The sequence below is a fragment of the Dipodomys ordii genome, unplaced genomic scaffold, assembly GCF_000151885.1.
Source record: "Dipodomys ordii isolate 6190 unplaced genomic scaffold, Dord_2.0 Scaffold109, whole genome shotgun sequence".
Classification (NCBI taxonomy): Eukaryota; Metazoa; Chordata; class Mammalia; order Rodentia; family Heteromyidae; genus Dipodomys; species Dipodomys ordii.
The window spans coordinates 5,542,926-5,550,490 of NW_012267325.1; positions in this window are offsets into that span (position 1 = coordinate 5,542,926).

The window sequence follows — 7,565 nt, forward strand, 5'->3', positions numbered from 1 at the left end:
TTTTTCTTTTTGCTTATGTGGTGCTGAGGAATCGAACCCAGGGCCTCACGCATGCAAGGCAAGCACTCTACCACTGAGCCAACTTCCCAGCCTATGTTACAAGGCTTTCTTTGGTGGATTTTAGTGTTGAGTTCTAATTTTATTCCCTTGTGGTCTGACATAATGCAAGGTATATTTTCAATGTTTCTGAATTTGGACAAGTTTGCTTTGTGACCTAAATGTGGTTTATTTTGGAAAATGTACGGTGTGCTGTTGAGAAGAACATATATTCTGATGCTGCTCGGTGAAATATTTGGTAGATGTCTGTTAAATCTAGTTGATCTATGCAGTTGTTTAGATCTGCGGTTTCTCTGCTGAGTTTTTGCCGAGTTGATCTATCTAGTAGGGATAGTGGTATGTAAAAGTCCCCAACAATTAATGTTTCTGGATCTATGTTAGATTTAAAGGAAAGCAGTGTTTCTCGGATAAATTTGGGTGCTCCGTAGTTTGGAGAATAGATATTTAGAATTGTATTATCCTCCTGAAAGAGAGACCCCTTAATTAATATGTAGCGACCTTCTTTATCTCTTCTCACTACTTTTAATTTGAAGTCTATTTCATCTGATGTTAGGATCGCAACTCCCGCCTGTTTATGGGGGCCGTTTACTTGGTAGATTTTATTCAGTCCTTTCACTTTCAAAATGTGTTTGTTTTTATGGGCAAGTTGTGACTCCTGAAGGCAGCCGCTAGAAGGATCTTGCTTTTTAATCCAACTAGATAGCTTATGTCACTTAATTGAGGAGTTAAGTCTGTTAATGTTGAGAGTTAGGACTGAGAGGTGTTTGGGAGTTCCTGCCATGTTACCGACCTTCTTGGGGGCTGAGGCAACTGGGTTCTTCCTATGGTTCTTGGATTCTCAGTTTGGATGTGGTTTCTTGGCCATTATTGTGGTCTTGTTGGGTTTTCTATGTGTAGGACATCTTTAAGTATCTTTTGCAGGGCTAGTTTGGTGGAGATATATTGTTTCAATTTTTCTATGCTATGGAAGGTTTTTATTTGACCTGAGGTTATGAAGGAGAGTTTAGCTGGGTACAGTATTCTTGGTTGATACTTGTTTGCCTTTAGGGCATGGCATACATCATTCCAGGCTCTTCTTGTTTTGTCTCTGCTGAGAAATCTGAGGTGATTCTAATTAGTTTCCCTTTATAGGTGATTGATCTTTTCTCCTTCACAGCTTTAAGAATCTTTTCCTTGGTCTGAATTTATCCGGGTGGATTTTAATGTGACGGTGGGATATCCTGTTCTGGTCTGGTCTATTTGGGGTTCTAAAAGCTTCTTGTATCTTATTTAGGCCTATCTTTTTGCATATTTGGTTAGTTCTCTGCTAGGATCCTGTTAAAAAATTTTCCTAGACCATTAACTTCTGTCTCTAGGTTCTCCTCTACCCCCCTTATCCTCAGATTAGGCCTTCTGATGGTGTCTTCTAAATGTTGAATAGATGTATTCTATTTCTTGGATTTGTCTTGGATAGTTGTATGTTCCTTCTCTATAACATCTAGTTTGTCTTCAATCCCCGAGATTTGATCTTCTGCATGGTCGATCCTACTGTCAAGTCTTTCTACTTTCTTTTTTATTTCTTTTCCTTCTATTGGTTGGCAATGATGGGTTCAAATTCTTTGTTAGAGCTTTGTTTTAGATCTTGTATGAGCTTCTTTACTTCCTTAGTTTGGTATTCAGTGTTTATTCTCAAATCACTTCGTTGATTGGTTATGGTTTCCGTTCCGCTCTATTCAACATTCCATTTGTGGTCTCCCTGAGTTCTTTCAACTGTCTATTTAGGGATTCCATGAATGCCTCCATTGATCTTTGTCTAGTCTCATTCTCGCTCTTGCAATTCCTGTATTACTTTTTGATTAGCTTCCTCACATTCACGCAATTCCTGTAATTCTCTTTAACTGTTCTCAGCCTGCTCACGCCTTTCTCTTTGCTCACTGTCTTTCTCTTTGACTGTCCTCAGTCTGCTCACACAATTCCTTTATTTCACTCAACCTGCTCACGCAAATCCTGTATCAATCTTTAAGTAGTGTTCTCATGCTCATGAGATTCATGTATCAATCCTCTCTCTCCTAATCATGCTCACACTGAGTCCTTTGCAGGTTTTCAATCTTTCCATTCACCATGTTTACAAGTAGTATTTGTAGAGCTTTTTGAGAACTCTCCTCTGGATTATTCATTAACTGTTCTGTCACCAGATTTTCATGAGTGAAATGAGATACCCAGACTTGCCACTTTTCTTGTGTTTCTCTGGCTTGTTCTGTCCATTTGGTATGAAAGCAACACCAATTTTGTGCTAGAACACTATTTTAAGGCAAACATCAACCCAAGTTCTGTAGTTGCACAGTCAAAATGGCTGCAGATACAATCTAGTTCAACAGATACAATCTATTCAACATCAAACACCTATGGATTAATGGGCTAAGAACAGCAAAGAAGAATTTGGCAAATCAGAAATTATTAGATTTAGGGAGAAATGTGAGAAAAATAGGATTAGAGGGATGTAGAGGGGTAAAAGGAGAGTGAATTTAACAAAGTCCTAAGCTCAGAGAGGAAAATGGATTGGACAGAATAATAGGAGAGAGATTTAAAAAAATAGAAAAACAAATTTATATTTAAAAAGTGAAACAATTAAAAATTATGTAAGTTTAAAGAAGTGATATTGAGGGAAGATGGATAAGATGAGAGTAAGGGAGGGATAAAAAGGATACATGAAAAACTAAAAAATAAAAATTCTTAAAATAAGTTACTTGAAAATTATATAGATATAAAGATATAATACTGCTATTAAAGAAGTGAAGCCTAGGAGGTTGTGAATTGAGTAATAAATTTCTGGATTAAGTATGTACACAATGGGGGATGAGGTCTAATAATCAACGATGGGTATATATCTGGGAATGAGCAGAACAGCAATTAGGTCACGCAAAAAAAGAAAGAAAGAGAAAAAAAAGAAAAGAAACAAAAAATATAAAAATAAAAAAGGACCAAAAGGTCAAAAGAGATTTTAAAAAAAGCACACACACACACACACACACACATACACCTAAAATAAAAATTATTAGGGGAAGAAAGAGAAAAAAGATTAATAGAAAAAAATTTAAAAATTAAAATTAAAAATGGTACAAAAAAGAGTTCTTTGATTTTTTTTTTGGGGGGTGGAATGGGAAGATCCTGTATCTCTTCTGTGTTGGTAACCACTCTCTTGGTGGATTCTCTGGTCTGCTTGTGGTGTTTGGTTTTCCTGTGGCTTGATTGGTTTCTTAAGTCAGTTTGAGCAGGCAGAAAAATACTCTGTGTTACCCAGGATTTTGTGATCCTTCTCCCAGGCTAGTTTAGTGGGAGGGGGATCTGCTTTGAGTATCACAAAAGAAGAAGAAGGAGATGGCTGTTTCCTCTAGTTTAGAGATGTTGTGAAGAGGCTAGGTTCTGGGTAGGGTTGAGGCCTTTCAGCAAACAGTAGCTTTTCCCTGAGGGGCTAGCTCCTGAGACACTCACAGAGCCCAGCTTGGAGCCATTCTCAGGGATTATGTTTCCTGAATTTCAATTGATCGTCTAGGCTGCTGTAGGGAGGGGCAGCCTCTGTCTCTGTTTACCCAGTGATGAAAGTCACTCCTCCTGGTTGGATCTTCCTCTACCTGGGCTGGGTGACTTTCCCCTGGGTGGAGCTGAGCCTGGAAGGTCAGGTCAGGTTCCTGTGACTTGCTAAATGACTCTCTTGTTTTCTTCCAAGGCCTGAGTTGGAGCTAGTTGCTCAGCCGCTGGGGCCTTTGTCATCAAAGATGGAGATCTCTGGTGATGGAGGAGGGGTGGCCTTCCCTCCTCTGCTCCCTGAGAAAGAGTGAGGATGTCAGGGTTCTACTCATGCCAGAGTCTTGGTTCCTGGGGCATCTCTGGTCTGTAATCTGCAGGATGAACGTATCTGCTCCTTGTCAGTTCTTGCTGATATTGAGTAGAATCCACTTGCCCACTGCATCTGGCGCCTTTGTCCTGGACCCTCTCTATTGTAGGTATGATGGTTACTGCTGCTGCTGCTGCCGCCACTGCCATCACAGCCATGGCTACCGGCAAGTGCTCAAATCTGTCTCCTTGCCTGGGTTTTCCCTCTCTGGCCAAACTCTCTGTACTGTGATGGCACACTTGGTGTGATTCTCTAGGCTGGGACTGTTCACTGGAACACTAAAACTGCTTTCTATGTGAGAGCTTGTTTAGCCTCCAGCTTCTCCTCCACTATCTTCCTGGTTTTCTTGTATTTATTTGCATGAAGATCACCATGGTTTTTTAAATTTGAAACTTGATATCTAATATCTGCAGAGAAAGTTCTCAGAAATATTATCTATTTAAACATTGCCTTTACATACTCTTTTTTTTTAATTTTTTGAAATTTCTATCTTTTGCTAAAATTTGTGTGTGTGTGTGTGTGTGTGTGTGTGTGTGTGTATGTGTGTGTGTGTCTGTCTGTCTGTCTTAGGGCTTGAACTCAAGTTCTGGACTCTTAGCTTTATGTGTTCAAGGCTAGAGCTCTACCATTTTGAGCCAGAGATCCATTTCTGGCTTTTTTGGTAGTTAATTGAAAATAAGGATCTCTGACTTCCCTGCCTTATTAGCTTCAAGGCTTGATCCTCAGATATCAGTCTCCTGAGTAGCTAGGGTTACAGACATGAGCCACCAATGCTCAACACTTTTGCTCTTTTTAAATGCACTTTCCCCTTTTTATTTTGTCATACTTATTTTTAACTTAATTTTATTGTCAAGGTGATGTACAAACATAAGGTAGTGAGTACACTTCTTGTCAAATTTTTTGCCCTCTCACTCTTATTTCTCCCACTTTCCCTCCCCTGCAGTTCTCCCCTTTCTAAAATGTACAGTTCATTTCCAACATAATGTATGGTGATTCTTCTAGTATGATTCTTCACTTTTTACTACTGTATGTATTGTGTGAATCTATTTATATTTGTGTCAAAAATGATATTAAATTCCACAGAATTTTGAAGTTACTTTATGTTTTTTCTTAATTCCTCGGTTGGCATTTGATTTTTTTTGGTATATTCTACTTCTCTGTCAAAATTATCAGTCTTTACTTTTAGATTTATAAGTTCATTCTAGTGACCACAAATGAGGGAAAACCATGCAGCCTATGTTTGGCTGTATTACTTCACTTAATAAAATGTTTTCCAAGTCTTTGCATTTCCTTGTGAATAATACAATATCATTCTTTCCATTGTGTAAATTCCATTGTGTAAATATACCACATTTTCTTGATCCATACATCCACTGAATAATATCTACATTGATTCCATATCTTGGATATGGTAAACAATGCTGCAATGAACATGGTTCAGCTGGTGGATTTCATGCAGGCTAATTTGTGTTCATTTGGGTAAATGCCCAGAAGTAGGATTGTTAGGTCATAGGAAAGCTCTATGTTTAGTCTTTTGAGGAACTCCCACACTGCTTTCCAGAATGGTTGAACAATGTTACATTCCCACCAACAGTGTAGAGTAGCCGTTAGCTATGTTTTTTTGATAATGGCCATTCTAACTGGAGTAAGGTGGAATCTCAATGTTGTTTTGATTTTTATTTCTTTTATGGTCAGAGATATTAAACACTTCGTGTGTTTATTGGCCATTTATTTTACTTCCTCTGAGAAATCTCTAATTATTTAGCCCATTTATTGTGTTGTTGAGTTTTTGAGCTCTAATTATGTTTAATATAGAAGGCACTTTTCCAATATATGTCATATGTGATATATATGTGTGTTTGTGTGTATGTGTGTGTGTGTTTGTGTGTATGTGTGTGGGTGTGTGTGTGCAAGCACACTGGGACATGATAAATTATAAAGGACTCTAGACATTCACACACTGAGACCAAGGGAGGTTATGAATAGGAGTGTTTGATAGACTTAATAGCTATATGCAGATGATCACATAAAATAATATTCTATGAAATGAAAGGAAAGAAAAGAAAAAATAGACATTTTTAGTTGCCATTATTGCTGTTTTTCTTTTCTTTTCCTTTTGTCTCATTTGTTTGTGTTTGGGAAGGTTGGCAAGGGCACATGAAAGGTGGAACAAGGGTGAACACATACAACAGTGACACTTAATAGACACTGTGGGAAATGAACTGGGTATCTTGTAGGTGAGGATGGGAGGGAAAAACTGGGAGAGAGTGACGAAAGGGAAGACACAATTCAAAAAAATTGTACTGATTACTCATTGCCTGATGAATGTAACTATAAACCCTCTGTATATCAACTCTACAATAACAACAAAAAATAAACATAAATATCAATCTTGTCTTAGAATCCTTAATTATGCTAAACTGGTACATTTTTAAATTCCCTGACTCTCCAGGCTGTTCTGAGCTACCAGAGGCTGTATTTCTTTTTTCTTTCTCCCACTCCCCCCCCTTTTTTTTGCCAGTCCTGGGGCTTGAACTCTGGGTCAGGGCATTGTCCTTGAGCTTCTTTTGCTCAAGGCTAGCAATCTACCACTTGAACCTCAGCACCACCTCCAGCTTTTTCTGTGTATTTGGTACTGAGGAATTGAACCAAGAGCTTTATGCATGCTAGGCAAGCACTCTACCACTAAGCCACATTACCAGTCTTAAGAGGCTGTCTTCCCAACTCAATTGTTCTTCTGGATTCTAAATCATGTAGTCTAGTTATCTACATTGTTAAAAAGTATCAATGTTTATAATATGGCAGAAATAATTTGAGCTTAGAATAGTTACACTTTACTATACTTTCATACTTGGAGATGGCTACAGGTACTTAGAATGTCAGATCACATACTCCAGTTCCAAGGAGAAGACCCAAATCTTTGTTTCAGTCACTGGAATGGCTAAACAATTCCTGACTCCCTTCCCTCTGCTTTTATAGATCTTCATGACCTAACACAAAGCTCGAGGGCTTTGGGTTCCACATTTGTCCTCAGGATTCTTAAGGCTTTCACAATTTTACACAGTTTCTTTCCCTTTCTAGCCACCTCTGGAAAAAAATCAGAAAAATTAAAAAAGTTAAAAGCTCTCATATCCTCAGATATCAGTATCTTGAGTAGTTAGGGTTACAGACATGAGCCATCAAAATAATAGGTTTGCCCACCTTTTTTTAAATTCAAATCCCAATAATCCTTGACCCTGTATTTTCTCATTAGATTCTTAATTTTCCAGTATGTTCAAGTATATCCCTATTTCTATCTTCTCCAATTATTTTCAGTCTGGAGAGCTGTCTGAATTTTTAGTCCCCAAATATCTGGATGCAGTATTACATAAAGGACATTTTAAAGGCAATCAAGCAAAAATAATATGAAATACAGGTCAGATGCAATAAGATATAAATTTTAATTACATTGGTAGAAAATAAAAGCTAGAGAATACTCAAAGAGAAAGGCAGGAATGCCGTGAACAGTCTGAGAACACTCAAAGAGAACTACAGGAATTCCATGAACTGGAGGAAGCTAATCAAAGAGTAATACAGGAATTGAGAGAGCAGGAAGAGAATACACAAAGATCACTAAAGGCATTCATGGAATCCA